Genomic DNA, 15888 nt, shown 5'->3' with positions numbered 1-15888 from the left:
ACATTTTTAAGCTCGCATGGGCTAAATTGCTGATCTAAGGAACTTCTGTCCGCCCTCTTCTAATTTAGCAGCTGCTAATTTATTTGCTGTTTTCAAAAGTTTCTTCTAAGAAGCGCATATGAATGAGTCTTTTCCTGACAGTCCTACCTGGAAGATACCTACTAATCTCACTTTCACATGTCCCCCCTCACAATTCTCCAAATCAAAACACAGGTGACAGAGGCTCACTATGTAGCCCAAGCTAACCCTGAACTCATTATTCTCCTGCCTCTGCCTCCCACATTCTGGCATGATGATTATGCAGTCACCATGCCTGGCTCCTATATATTGATTAACAATGTCTTTCCTGTATTTGGGTTAAGGTATTCTATAATTAATACTAAAAGAAGCCTTTATCTTTCCTCTAAATTATAAAAATGAGTCTGATTGTCAATTATATATTTTTTCTAAAGTAAATTCAAATAAACTTTTGTTTACTGAAACAGAAAGTGTTGGTCTGCATCCCAAACAAAACCAGCTCACTTATAGCTCAAGTGGGCATTGGCCACAGGCACCATGGTGCTTATCGAACACTCTGCCACACCCTCTGAACTCCCCCACACGCCTCTCCAGATTCCATCAGACCCTCCTATGGTGATGAGCTTTCCCATATTTAATATGACACACTTGACCACAGTGTGGTTTCTGTGTCAAGTCACTTGGCTGGCCTTCAAGTCTATGACTGCACATACATCTTTACGTATCCCGTTCCTCCTGATTGACATGCGTCTTTCTGTAACTCATGCTCACTCACCAGGACCCCTACCAAGTGTCCTATCCCTCATGGCAGCTCCAGCCTCTCTCTACCTCTCATCCTGCTTTATGCCTTGGGCCAAGGACTGCATTTATTTACTTGCTTATCTGTCTGTCTGTCTATCTATCTATCTAGATACCTACCTACCTACCTATCTACCTACCTATCTATTTTTGAGGCAGCCCTGGCTGGCTAACCTGGAACTTAATATGTAGACCAAGCTGTCTTCAAACTCTCTGTTTGCCTCCTGAGTGTCTGGACTAAAGGCCAATAACAGGCCTGACTGTGTCTGCTAATTGATAGGGACTGAGCACATGGCAGGGCCTCTGTAGAAAGAATAAATAGATTTCCTCTGTCTGCACCACACTGGTTACTTGCCTATACCAGCAGAACAGGAGCTGGGACTCCAGTTAGCTGAGATTCGCTGGCTGCCATACCTAAATCTTTTTATTTCTTTAAGAAAACAAAAATCTAATTTCATTTTATCAACAGCCATTGTATATTGTGTGTATTATATATTACATAAATATTTGTTTATTTATTTATTTTATGCACATTGGTGTCTGCATGTATGTCTCTGTGAGGGTGTAAGAAGCCCTGGAACTGGAATTACAGACATGTGTGAGCTGCCATGTGGGTTCTGGGAACTGAACCTATTGAATTAAACTCTGAGCAGGCAGTGCTCCTTAATTACTGAGCCATCTCTCCAGACACCAACATCCATTCTTAAATATGCATATATGACATTATATGCACATACCACAGCATTTTTTAATCAGCAGAGTTCCCATTTTACTGTGCATACTCATAAACAGAACTTATAAAAACAGACTTTACAATATGTTATAATTTGGTTCACTACCAATAGTATAATTTTTTTCTTTTGTATTTTCTTTAACTTAACAATGGCTAATACAGACGTATAGCTTGGAGAAAACCTTTAACGATTTGCAGAAGAGATTCATTTAACTTTTGGGGAGCCTTCTCAGCACATAGTCCAGGTTGACCCTGTACTCCTAGTAGTCCTCTTGCCTTAGCCTCCTGAGTGATGCAATTACTAGTGTGCACCATGGTGCTTGGCCAAATGATTGAGCTTTTTTTTTTTAACTTGATTCCCGGCACCCAACTAAGCATTAGTCAAACAGCTCATTCTGTTTTTCCCAATCTCTGAGTTGTTTCCTCTATCTGTTGGTCCCTCTGCATAGACCCCAGGTGCTTCTTCTCCCTATCAATTCCTCTGTATGATGCTTTTTTTTTTTCTGAGACAGTGTTTCACTGTGTAACCCTGGCTAGAACTCACTATGTGGAGCAAGCTAGCCTTGTACTCACCAAAATCCACCTGCCTCTGCCTCCCATTAAAAGCATGTGGCACAATGATCTATGCTTTTCTTTTTTAAAGGTAATAGCTTAACTGATTTTTTTAATCTTTTCCAAGGTTACTCCCATTTGCCCAGTAGGATTTAATAATCTTTAGAATTGTTTAAACATATCAGTTTTTTTAAGAGAGTTGCACTTATCAAGAAATACAGGATATGGACATAGGCTAGTCAGTACATTTTTGAAGTAAAGTTGCTTTAAGGCTGCCCACACAACTCACTGTTAGACCACTTAGCACACAAGACTATAGCTTCGATCACCAGCACAGCCAAGAAGGGGATGAATAGTGTGGACAGAGTAAGTGCTTTGAAGGGACGGGTCAAGGATCATGATGGAACCGTGGGCATTGCTTTAAGATGCATGGCAAATGATTGTCTTTCTCAGGACACTGGTTACCCAGCTCACATGACACCTACAATTGCTTTTCTAGAAAAAGAGAAATGCCAGCTAGCATGAAAGGGCTCAGCACAGATAGTGCTAGCCTAGCGTCTTTTCTAGCTAGACTAGAAAATCCTGATCCACCACAGGACCACCACAGCCAAGCAGCCAGCCTCTACTGCACAGGGAACACTTCTTGGGCAGCTAGGTGTTGTGGTGACAGACTCACAGTACTCTTTGCATACTTCGTGCTCACAGTTGTGTCCATAAAAGAAGATAGACAGGCACAGAAGGATGCCAAGATGCAGGTCCCTCTATTCAGATAAGTTTTACTTAGCATTTCATTGCAGGTTCCTCCTGGTTCTAACTGCAGGCACCTATGATAACCAGGTCTCCCAGCGATGGAATAGCTCACAGGGACCCAACACTAAGATCTCAGCACTCAGGAGGAAGAGGAGTAGATAGGTGGTCAGATCCTGAGGTAGATGTCTGTGATACACCATGAGACTGTTTCAAATCACTAAGTATTGAAGATATAGGTTAATGGCAAACTACACTGCAGTCTTCAACATTAGTTAATAATGGTTGAACATATAAAATAGGCTCTTACCCCCCCCCAAAAAAAAAACAGTCAAAATGCAACTTAAAACAAATGTCTTACTAATTTTTAAAAAGTCTGTTGGGTGTTATTTGTATAACACCGCTCATTTAAATCATCTTCCCTTTACTGTACATGAAAAGGTCACAATAGAAAAGCTCAATGGGTTTTCTCTTGATAGCAAGACAGACAGTATCAGGACAGACAGTTTTCCATGCAGGGAGAAGCAATGTCGAATACGTGGAGGCTTAGGTGTTTTGTTGTTGGTTTTAAATCCATATTTGAAAATATTTAGTCCAAGTCACAGAATTTTTCTCAGTAGACAACCCAATGCAGTGTCATTAGCTGATTTAACTTAAAAACACAGTATTCTTCTCTACCTGTACTGTATTTGGACAGAGAAAAGAAATCTTAAGACTAAGAACATGATCTGAAATGAAAGGAGGGCCAAGGAAATGAATATGAATAGAATCTCCTCAGCGTCAATCAGCAGGCACTCACTCAGCTCAGCCATGTCTCCCACCATGCAACACAAGGTTGAGCTGCTGAACTGTACCCGAGCAGCTCATGGAAGAATTCCGGAAACCTGCCAGGACAGAGCCCAGTTAGACTATGAGCTTAGCATCAGACCTGGCCTGGCGCTGGACAAAGACATCTCCTCCTGGCTCTGAAGAGGTGTAAGATAAAGTCCAAAGGCTGTAGAATAACAGGTGAAGCCATGCAGAGTCCCCGGAGTCTCTTTCCAGCCTCTTACCTACTGTAGGAACCATGCTGCCTCATCTTTGGCTAATTCCTTGTTCCCTCAAAGTCTCCAGGTCCTCCCTGAGAAAATGAGAGTGGTAGTATTTCCTAGAGTCTGGAGGATCGTACAGCTCTGAAAACACACCAGACCTCTAGGACCTGTACAGTCTTAAAAGGTCAGGATTATGGTGAGCATGCCACATGCGATACTATGGAAAGGGCTCAGAACACTACCCCGACTCAGGCAAACATTCTGTCAGAATCAGCTCTCAGTATGTCCTACAGATAAGACAAGTCATATAGGGCTGCCTAAGACCAGCAGTTTCAATGCCACAGCAATGCCACAGATCCTGGGTCTGAGCTGAATTTACCTGTGACTGCCCCGTCTTAAGGCACACATTAATGTGACCTCTAATAGCCAACAGCCAGGAGATTACTGAAAAATCAGTGAATGCTTCACCTTAGAAGGGTGCCTGTCTAAGCATCTAGATTGGTGTCCTTGTTCTTCTAAAGTTAGAGGATGGGGAGTGGCTTGGTCATTTGCTCAAGGTCACTCAAATAGGAAATGTCACTACTATGACCTAGATAGGTCTCTCTAGTCTCCCCGACCCCTAGTACACCCCTTGTCTTCACAGAGGGCTTTTCTTAAAGACCATGGCACCAGCTGACAAGCCACCCTCACTTCTGCAAGTTTTACTCAAGTGCTACAACTTGAATAGATAAAAATACCCTTCCCAGGTTCATGTGGAAACCCTGGCTGCCAGGTGATGGGCTCTTGGGAGTGACTGGATCTTGTGTTCTCTGATCTAATGGGTAGATTACTGCCTTGATGGAGTCAAAATTTGAGTAGATCATTGAAAGGCGGGTAAGAAAGTACGTGACTGAGAATGAGTCCTCAAAGGCTTTATCTCACCTCCACCCTTCCTTTATTCTCACTTTCTCTGCTTCCCGGCTGCTGATGTGGGCTGCTCTGCTCCACCGTGTAATTCCAGCTACAGCAGTCTGAAACCTATGAACTGTGACCCAAAACAAATAACTCTTCCCTAAAGTTGTTAGGGTCAAATGCTCTGTCACAGTGGTAAAAGTCTGGCCAGCAGAAAATAGGAACAGAGAGAAGTTAGCAGTATCTATTAAGGTCAATATTAAAAAAGAGCAGAGAGAGGAAGGTTTGACTTAATACAGAAGTGCAGACATGTTACTATATTCAGGAATGTCTTCAAGTAGCTCTCCTGGAGAGTAGCCAGGTCCTGTTGACTAAGCAGAGCTCTCCTTTAAGTGGGGAAATACATCGGGGTCGGGGTCAGATTAAAAGCTGCCTTGCCTTCTGATGCCTCCAAATGAATTTAGTACAATTAGAATCATAGTTTTGTTTCTAGGATCTTTTGTAACATACTTGAGTTACAACAATCAGAAATTTCACAATCACTAGAAGAAACTAAAAGGCAAACAAGCCAATCCCTCAGGGATTCCCAGAATGGGGCTTGGGCTAGTCTTTCCTGTTCCTATGAGCTGTGTGTCGCAACCAATAGTAAACATATACCATAGTACATCAGCACCATCCTCTCTTGACTATACTAAGCCCACCATAGCCCAAGCCCCATTCTGCATTGTTCAGTCATCATTGTGAACCTAATGGTCATCATCAAATCTGCCACTGGTAATATTTGATGATGATAGTTCTGAGAGAAGGTGTGCTTCCCTGGACAGCTTGATGCTATAACCATATCAAGCATATGAATTCGGACACAATACACCTGAAACTTCGGCCTTCTCAGTTGTCAAATGCAGGTGTCCACACACATTCAAATGACACTTAGGGCAATTATAAGCAACTATACATGACAGTGCTCAGCCAAGAGACCATATTGAGGAACACTGAACACTTAGACTCACACTGCCAGCAGCAGAAGAAAAGCTGTCCTCATCTGACTTGCCTAGTAGCCTAACAGTCTATCAGCAACTGCAGTGCTCTGGAAAAGGCTAAACTACGGGGACAGAAAAACTGCCATTGGTTGACAAGGATCTGAGAGTAAGGAGGGAGAGGAAAAGGTCAACCCCAGAATTTTTAGGACAGTGGATTGATTCTCTATAGTGCTGCAATGGTGGGTACATACATTAGCCAAAATGTATATGTGAACCCTGGACTATAACACTAGACCGTAGTGATATTGGTTCATTAATTTTTATAAATGTCCATACGTTGAAAATAAAAGAAAGTAAATGATCAAGGTAGGGAAGGGTGTACAGGAATTATCTTATTACTTTCAATCAGTTTATTTATAAAACAAAACCTTCTCCCTAAATAAAATGTATTGATTAAAAAATAGAACTTGTGGGAGGTTGGGAGACGGCCTGGGCTCAACATCCAGGCCTATATCACATTCTCAAACTTGTGAAAGGAGATAGACACTGTTTTCATGGCCTTGGTAAAGGTTCCTGGGAAACAGGCTTGTGCAAATTATCGATGTGGGACTGTAGCTCTGTACCAGCTGGGCAAAGGGCAGCCAAGGATTGCCTGATTGCCTGGTTTTGCTGTCATCCTGGTCTGTTAGTTGTCACTGATATTTTTTAAAAGAAAAGAACAGAGGGGCAGACCACATGCATGTAGAGAAATGTGTTGAAGGAGCATCTTTCTCTCTAATGCAAGAGAGAGGGTTTGGTAGAGGATCCGGACACATGCTGAGCCCCCTAATCAGTGTGTGGGCTATCTTCTCTTGCATACTCTCCCCACTGCCCTGCCATGGACCGGGCCCCCACTGTGCATCCCTGATGCCTCAATAGTTTACTTTTCACTGGGATGCAAGCAGTACAGAAATTCAAGTCCCTGTGGCCCTTGCTAGTGTGGCTCCAGATTAGAGCCTGCCAAGGAGAAGTGCTCACAGAGAGTCTGAAGGGTGGAGGGTCATGGAGAAGCTCTTACTCCCACACGGCAACCTGAATGTGTGAAATGTAGTTTTGTCAACTGGTGTCCATTTGTCCATGTGTTGCTTCAGCTCACTCTGACCACTGATCACTGGTGACCACCCATCTCCTCTGTCCCTTCCGGTGGGAATGGAAGCCTCTACCTGGCAACACTAAGGCCTTGAACGTTCTAAATACTTAATGTTACTTCCACTGTTGAAGGGAGTGGTTCTGATGTAAAAGTCCTGTTCCCCAATTGGTTCTTGATTTGTCAGTAATGAAAGCTGGCGACAATTGTGAGCAGAAGGTACAGGAGGGACTTCCAAGTCCCAGGAGGAAAGGGCAAACACAAAGAAAGAGAGTGGGATTTTCTGCCATGCTTTGGAGGAAGAACAGAACAGCCATGTGAGGTCTCAGTGGAAGCTAGGGCCTATGGCCTCCACTACAGATGGTAGCAATTAAAACGACACACAAAAACACATTGTCTTGTCCATTTAATATTCAACCCCAAAGTTAACTAAGTGGGAAACATGGCTCATGGGTCCTGAGCCAGGGTCCTTAGCCTGTCTAGGCACTCTGTAATGTGACCAGGAACATAAAACTGCCCAACACAGCACAGCACACCAAGGCTCTATCCCTTTACCAGATAAAACATTTTAAATGAAGTTTTGATGAAGAGGCTAAACCCAAGCTAGAGGGAAATTTCCCTGAAGGGATATGCACAGGTTCCCAGATTTCTGTGGACAGAAACCCCCTGATCATTTCAAGAGGACTGTGGGGTGATGGTCTGTTCTGCAAAGCTGGAGGCCAGGGCTAGGAGGCAAGCCAGGCATGCCTCAGTCCCAATATCTCTCTGATCTGGAACTGCCCTATGGAGCTCAAAGAATAAGAAATCTCTCCTCAAAAAAACCCAGAGATGCAGCCTACCTCACCCTCTGTACCAGCTAGTGGCTTGCACACTGGAAGCTGAAGGTAATAACTAATGATCCCACCATGGGAAGTAACATTACAATGGACATGCAACCTGAGAGGGAGATGAAGGGATGCAGGGTACCTCAGAAAGGAGGGAGGCAGCTACTGAAAAGGATGCTTACCCTACCCCAGGCTGTAGATCACTGGGTGGAACCACCCAATCCACCTTGAAAGACTGAGAGAGATGAGCAAAGTCAAAGAGTCCTGAATTCATGTCTCAACTCAGGGTCTGGCTCCCAGCTGTGTGACCCCAGATAAGTTACCAAATATCATTGTCATTCTCCCTCCTTGCCTATATAATGTGGTGGCAGTCATACCAAGCTCACACCATGTGGAGGCACTATGAGGTAAAATGTGTCAGGGACCCTGATTTTCAAATGAGGCTGTTCCCCTTCCGCTAAGTCTGATGATTCACTTTTAGAACATAGGGCTCTGCCACCCTTTCCATGAGGAGTGCTATGCTGCAATGACTTGGAAACTGAGTCACAGTGATTACAAATGGTGGGCACTTTATATCATCTGGAACACACATACGAATTCTTATTTGATTAAGGATATTATCACACCTTGAACACAACTCAAATGTTACCCACTGAGCTCTGCAATTGATACTGCCCTTCTTACTGCATCCGCTGCTGATATGAGCAAGAACCTAATCCCTAATTTTCATTTTCCTTCCAATTAATTCCCATATAAAAATAAATATAGCCCTTTGCCTATCATTTTGTATTGCATTTGTGCATGTGTGTGTGTGTGTGTGTGTGTGTGTGTGTGTGTGTGTGTGTGTGTGTAAATGTGGGCATGCAATGGTAAGCATGTAGGAGTCGACTTCCAGAATTTTATTTTTTCCCTCCACCATGTGGGAACCAGGGATCAAACTCAGGTCATGAGCTTGGCATCAAGTGTCTATACCTGGTGAACAATCTCACTATGACATCAATATTATTTTTTTAATCCCAGAAATTCACATCTCTGACTTTGAAGGGACCTCTCTCAGCCCAGAAGGGTTTTACCCAGGGACTAAGGTACTGGACGGTCTATGGTAATCAAAGGTTAAGAGAAGACGGTCACTCTCAAATTCTCATTTTCTGTCAATGAAGAGTAAAGATGCAGATAGAGGAGGAGTGATCACAGCAACACTAGACTTCTGAGAAAGTGGATGAAATTCCTGAGGATGAAGGGTCCAAAAAAGGGGAAACCCCACAGACCTTCTTGTCTGGAACTATTAAAGTTTATGGTAGAAACTAAACAGACTGGGGCTATTACTATTGAAATGTCTTAGTTCTTGGGGCATATCATGAGCTAATCCAATGGAAGGGCACAGTCGATGTGTGTCCCTCTGGCCCAGCTAGGAAGATGACCATACACAGCATTTGTTGTTCACCCAGTTAGGGAGGTGGTTACACACTAAAGCCCTGTCTGCCCAGCTCTGACCTGTCCTCTTGGCTGGTGCCCCAGCTCATGGGCCAGCCTCTGACCTTTGCTAGTCCCCTACCTTGCTGTAGTTGCCAGTCTCCTTGGCTGATCTGGTGCTGGGACTAGTGAAACAATGCTCTCTTTGTTCTCAGGTTTCTAGAACCAGCTAATAGCTGTGCTGTTAGCCCTTTGCCCATACCACCTACAGAAAACTAACTCCTGCCTGCCAACGTGGCTCCTACAATGTCTCTAAAAGAAACAACCCCAAATTAGAGAAACTCCAGATGAAAGAACATTGTTTGACAAAAAGTGAGAAAATGGCTACTTTAGTGCCAACACAAATCATAAGGCATGCAGCTTTATGTGTGAGGAATTTTGTGCAAGTTTTCAAAGGCCCACGCTTAGCTCATGAAAACAAAAAACATGCCACCCAAATTCAGAGTGTCTCCAGGATCATGCCATGAGGATAAAATAGCAGAAGAGTGAAAGGGTCTGTCTCCTCAACAACAAAAGTTCCGAAAATAGATTCTATCATAGATTCACACAGATCTCTGTGACGTGTGTTAGGGTATTTGATTTCAAAAGGAAAAAAAAATCAAATGAGTTGCTGATGATGAATTTACTAAGCAATGTGTGCATTGTGTAACACATGCACTATGCCCTGGAAATGGAGGTTATTTTTATAACTCGGTTTGTTTTACTAGATGATAACCAGGCAAGGTGAGGAAACTGGACGAGGTAGTGAAAGAAACATTGGGGTAGAGCAGCTAATTTTAAATTTTAAAATGTATGCAGTGATAACTGATGCCAGTATTAATGCTACAAATATGGAGAGCTCAACTTGTCTCTAATAAGAGGCATTGATGGGGAATATTCCATCACTGGATACACGGATTCTTTAGTGCAACTAAAAGACACTGGAGCAAGAGATTTATATGAAGTAGTAAAAACTACTTTAAAGTAATTTTCCTTGTCCACTGCTATCAGTTCTGACATAGTTACTGATAGCGCCTGACGATAGGAGATAAAAGACTTTAAAAGTTAATAAATGATGCAATTGCTGCCCCAAACTCACATTTAATGAAGTTTCATTCTACACTGATCAAAACAACACATGCACAAAAGCATTAAACATGGATAACATCCTGCACATCATCCTCGAGTCTGTGAATTTCACAAGAGTCGCAGTATTAGCACATCTCCAAGCTTCAGGAAAGTCTGCAAAGTGTTTGTGCTGAGCGTCTGGAGAGATGGCTTAGAGGTTAAGAGCACTAGCTGCTCTTCCAAAGGTCCAGTTGTCTATTCCCAATACCTACATGGTGGCTCACAAGCATCTGTAACCCCAGTTCCAGGGGATCTGATGTCTTCTTCTGGCCACCATTGGTATCAGGAAAGCACTCAGGGCACAAACATAAATGCAAGCAAAGCATTAGTAGGCTTAAAATAAAAATAAGTAAATCGTTTTTACGTGTTTATGTTGACTGTGGTAATTGTAGTCCCTAATGTTTAATTGTGGTTTCCTGCATCTGTTTCCATCCGTTTCTGGATGAAGCCTCTCTGATGATGATTGGGCTAGGAACCAGTCTGTGGGTGTCAACTTTTCAGCTGATGTGAAGTTCTTGACTGGACCTGGGATCTGAGGACCTGAAAGAATGAAGCAGACTACAGCAATGCTGTAGTCTGCCTTACTTCAGGTTCAACTTCTCTTACACACAAATGTAACAACAAAAGTGATGGTCCAAGAAAAGTTGTTTGAGCCCAGGAAAACAAGATCAGAAAAATATGTAAATAAATTTCAATAAGCACACACTAAATATTAACAGAACAGACCTTTCCTAGAACTTTCTCAGGATAGAACAATTGAAACACAATTGCCTGGCATCATGTACTATAGATTTCATATATATATGAATATATATTTCAAATAATATATATTATTTATATAAATACAAATATATATCAAATAATATGTATATTATTTGAGAAAGCACAAAAGCATATCCAGATTCAGGATACACTGACCAAATTGGGTTCTATAGCTACATTCTGACATCCAACAAGAATAAACATGTCTTATAGAGTAAATGTAAGTGTTTGTCACAGAAGGCATGAAATCACACTAAGAATAATTCAGGGAAGAAAATGCACATATGATAAAAGGCCCTCTGCCTTTCTTCCTTGAGCCTTTCTCATGGTTCTCCAAAGCATTTTTCACTCATTTTTAAAATGAGTTCCAACATATAAGTATAGCAGAATATCATTAGACATAATTTTATTGACTTTTTTGCCAATCGTGTTTTGCTCTGGCCTAGGTCTCTGGGCTATCCTGACTCTGGGTCCTGGTCCTCCAGGCAGTGTCAGTGGTAGGTTTCCTCTCATGGAATGGGTCTCAAGCTGGACCAATCATTGACTGGCCACTCCCACAATTTCTGCACCACCTTTATCCCAGCACATCCTGTAGGCAGGAAAAATTGTAGTCCAAAGGTTTTATGGCTGGATTGGTGTCTCAGTTCCTCCACTGGAAGTCTTGCCTGATTACAGGAGATGGCCAGTTCAGGATCTGTATCCCCCATTTTGAGGAGTCTTAGCTAAGATCACCATCATGTATTCCTGGGAGTTTCCATTGCACTAAGTTTCTAGCTTGTCCCTGAGATGCCACCCCCAATTCTAGTTGTCTCTCCCAGGACTCTTTACCTCCATCCTCCCTCAACCTGATCCCTCCTGTTCCAACCCCACACCCACACCACTCACCTACCCATGATGTTTAGGGAGATGCATGTGTCCCACCTTGAGCCCTCCTTGTTACTTAGCTTCTCTGGATCTAAGGATTGTAGTATGGTTAACTTTTACTTATAAATGAGTACATAACATGTTTGTCTTCCTGGGTCTGGGTTACATCATCAATAGGACAAAAAAGCAGCCTACAGAATGGAAAAAGATCTTCACCAACCCCACATCTGACAAAGGGCTAATATCAAAAATATATAAAGAACTCAATAAATTAAACATAAACAAAACAATAATTTAATTTTTTAAATGGGGTAAAGATTTAAACAGAGAATTCTCAACAGAGAACTCTCAAATGCTCAAGAGGCACTTAAAGAAACGTTCAATATCCTTAGCCATCAAGGAAATGCAAATCAAAATGGCTCTAAGATTCCATCTTACACCTGTCAGAATGGCTAAGATCAAAACCTCAAGTGACAGCTCATGGTGCCAAGGATATGAAGCAAGAGGAACACCTCTCCATAGCTAGGACTTGTAGGATTCCTACTGTGGGAGCAGAAGCTGTCCATGACTCTTTTGCCTGCTTTCAGGACCCATTTACTCCTACCAGGGCTTTCATCTATCCTTAATACAAAGGGATGTGCCTAGTTTCACTGCAACATGAAGTGTCATGTTTTGTCATCTCTGGGAGGTCTGCCCTTTTCTGGAGGAAGACTGAGGAGAAGTGGATCTGAAGGAAAGGGGACTTTGTGGGGGGCACTGGAAGGAAAGAAGGGAGAGGAAACTACAGTTGGGATGTAATATATGATAAAAGAATTTTAAAAAGGCAAGTTACCAAAAGACAAACAAAAAATTAATATATACACTTTAAACATACACAAAAGGAACTTATTCACACCTGAATATTTATAAATATATTGTACAACTATGAATATATTGCAGACATATGCCACAGAGAAAGATTAGGTGGTGGGGAATGGAATAATTTTAGAGAAAATAAATGTTTTATCATTTGATATGATTGGTAGATACATCGATTGTCATGAATTATCTTCTAAGCACTTTAAAATCCTAATATTTATTCCCTAAAAAGAAAAAATAATAGGCAAGGAAAGAAATTAAAAAGACCGGCCTGAGTAGGGGCACAAGCCCCTTCCGGTCCGACCAGCACCTGGGTAGCTAGGGCGCAGAGTCGGCTGACACCCGCCAGCTACTCACAACACCAGCCACAGGATCTTAAGACTTCAGGTGATCCGGCCACCCTCCCTGCCAAAGGACAGGTCTCCGCCCGGCTGGGAGCCCTTTGCCTCAGGATCAGCGGGAGCCATCTTGGTTCCGGGACTCCACTGAACTTAGTCTGCACAGGTGAGAGTATGCACCACAGAAGCTGACAGCATCTGGGACAGGCAGGAGTCACAGAGCTACTGAGGCAGCACCCTTTTCAGGCCCCAGACATCTGGCCACCTTCCTGGACAGAGGACAGGTGTCCACCCGGCCCGGGAGGCTTTTGCCTCTAGATTGGCGGTAGCCATCTTGGTTCCGGGACTCCACCGAACATAGTCTGCACAGGTGAGAGTATGCACCACACAAGCTGACAGCTTGTGTGACCCGCCAAAGCAACACAGCTTCTGGGAAAAGTCCCGTTTTGGGCCTTCATCTTCGGCCAGGAGGAGGTCCAAACACCAGATATCTGTGCACCTTCCCTGTAAGAGGAGAGCTTGCCTGCAGAGAGTGCTCTGACCACTGAAACTCAGAGGAGAGAGCCTGTCTCCCAGGTCTGCTGATAGAGGCTAAAGATTCACCAGAAGAACAATCTCTAAACAGAGACAAATATAACAACTAACTCCAGAGATTACCAGATGGCGAAAGGTAAACGTAATAATCTTACTAACAGAAACCAAGACCACTCACCATCATCAGAACCCAGCACTCAACTTTGCCCAGTCCAGGGCACTACAACACACCGGAAAAGCTAGACCCGGATCTAAAAGCATATTTTATGATGATGGTAGAGGACATCAAGAAGAACTTTAATAACAACTTAAAGAAATACAGGAGAACACTGCTAAACAGGTAGAAGACATTAAAGAGGAAACACAAAAATCCCTTAAAGAATTGCAGGAGAACACTGCTAAACAGGTAGAAGACATTAAAGAGGAAGCACAAAAATCCCTTAAAGAATTGCAGGAAAACAAGACCAAACAGGTGATGGAATTGAATAAAACCATCCAAGACCTAAAAAGGGAAGTAGACACAATAAAGAAAACCCAAATTGAGGCAACTCTGGAGATAGAAAGCCTAGGAAAGAAATCTGGTGTCAAGAAAACTGGAGAACCTGGATGAAACGGACAAGTTTCTAGACAGATACCAGGTACCAAAGTTAAATCAAGATCAGGTCAATGATCTAAACAGTCCCATATCCCCTAAAGAAATAGAAGCATTCATTAATAGTCTCCCAACCAAAAAAATCCCAGGACCAGATGGGTTTAGTGCAGAGTTCTATCAGACCTTCAAAGAAGATCTAATCCCAGTTCTTCACAAACTATTCCACAAAATAGAAACAGAAGGTACTCTACCCAACTCATTCTATGAAGCCACAATTACTCTGATACCTAAACCACAAAAAGACCCAACAAAGATAGAAAACTTCAGACCAATATCCCTTATGAATATTGATGCAAAAATCCTCAATAAAGTTCTTGCTAACCAAATCCAAGAACACATCAAAACAATCATCCATCCTGACCAAGTAGGTTTCATCCCAGGGATGCAGGGATGGTTCAATATACGGAAATCCATCAACGTAATCCAGTATATAAACAAACTCAAAGACAAAAACCACATGGTCATCTCGTTAGATGCGGAAAAAGCATTTGACAAGATCCAACACCCATTCATGATAAAAGTCTTGGAAAGATCAGGAATTCAAGGCCCATACCTAACCATGATAAAAGCAATCTACAGCAAACCAGTAGCCAACATCAAAATAAATGGTGAGAAGCTGGAAGAAATCCCACTAAAATCAGGGACTAGACAAGGCTGTCCACTCTCTCCCTACCTATTCAACATTGTACTTGAAGTCCTAGCCAGATCAATTAGAAAACAAAAGGAGATCAAGGGGATACAAATTGAAAAAGAAGAAGTCAAAATATCAGTCTTTGCAGATGATAGGATAGTATATATAAGTGACCCTAAAAATTCCACCAGAGAACACCTAAGCCTGATAAACAGCTTCAGTGAAGTAGCTGGATATAAAATTAACTCAAGCAAGTCAATGGCCTTTCTGTACACAAAGGATAAACAGGCTGAGAAAGAAATTAGGGAAACAACACCCTTCTCAATAGTCACAAACAATATAAAATACCTTCTGTGACTCTAAGGAAGTGAAAGATCTGTATGACAAGAACTTCAAGTCTCTGAAGAAAGAAATTAAAGAAGATCTCAGAAGATGGAAAGATCTCCATGGTACAGTGACAGACGAGTAGACCAATGGAATAGAATTGAAGACCCAGAAATGAACCCACACAGCTACGGTCACTTGATCTTCGACAAGGGAGCTAAAACCATCCAGTGGAAGAAAGACAGCATTTTCAACAAATGGTGCTGGCACAACTGGTTGTTATCATGTAGAAGAATGCGAATTGATCCATTCCTATCTCCTTCTACTAATGTCAAATCTAAGTGGATCAAGGAACTTCACATAAAACCAGAGACACTGAAACTTATAGAGGAGAAAGTGGGGGAAAGCCTTGAAGATATGGGCACAGGGGAAAAATTCCTGAACAGAACAGCAATGGCTTGCACGGTAAGATCAAGAATTGACAAATGGGACCTCATGAAACAGCAAAGCTTCTGCAAGGCAAAAGACATCGTCAATAAGACAAAAAGACCACCAACAGATTGGGAAGGGATCTTTACCTATCCTAAATCAGATAGGGGACTAATATCCAATATATATAAAGAACTCAAGAAGGTGGACTCCAGA

This window comes from Mus caroli, unplaced genomic scaffold (assembly GCF_978045245.1).
Source record: "Mus caroli unplaced genomic scaffold, Mus_caroli_1 scaffold_10, whole genome shotgun sequence".
Lineage (NCBI taxonomy): Eukaryota > Metazoa > Chordata > Mammalia > Rodentia > Muridae > Mus > Mus caroli.
Note: the sequence above shows the minus strand (reverse complement) of the source record.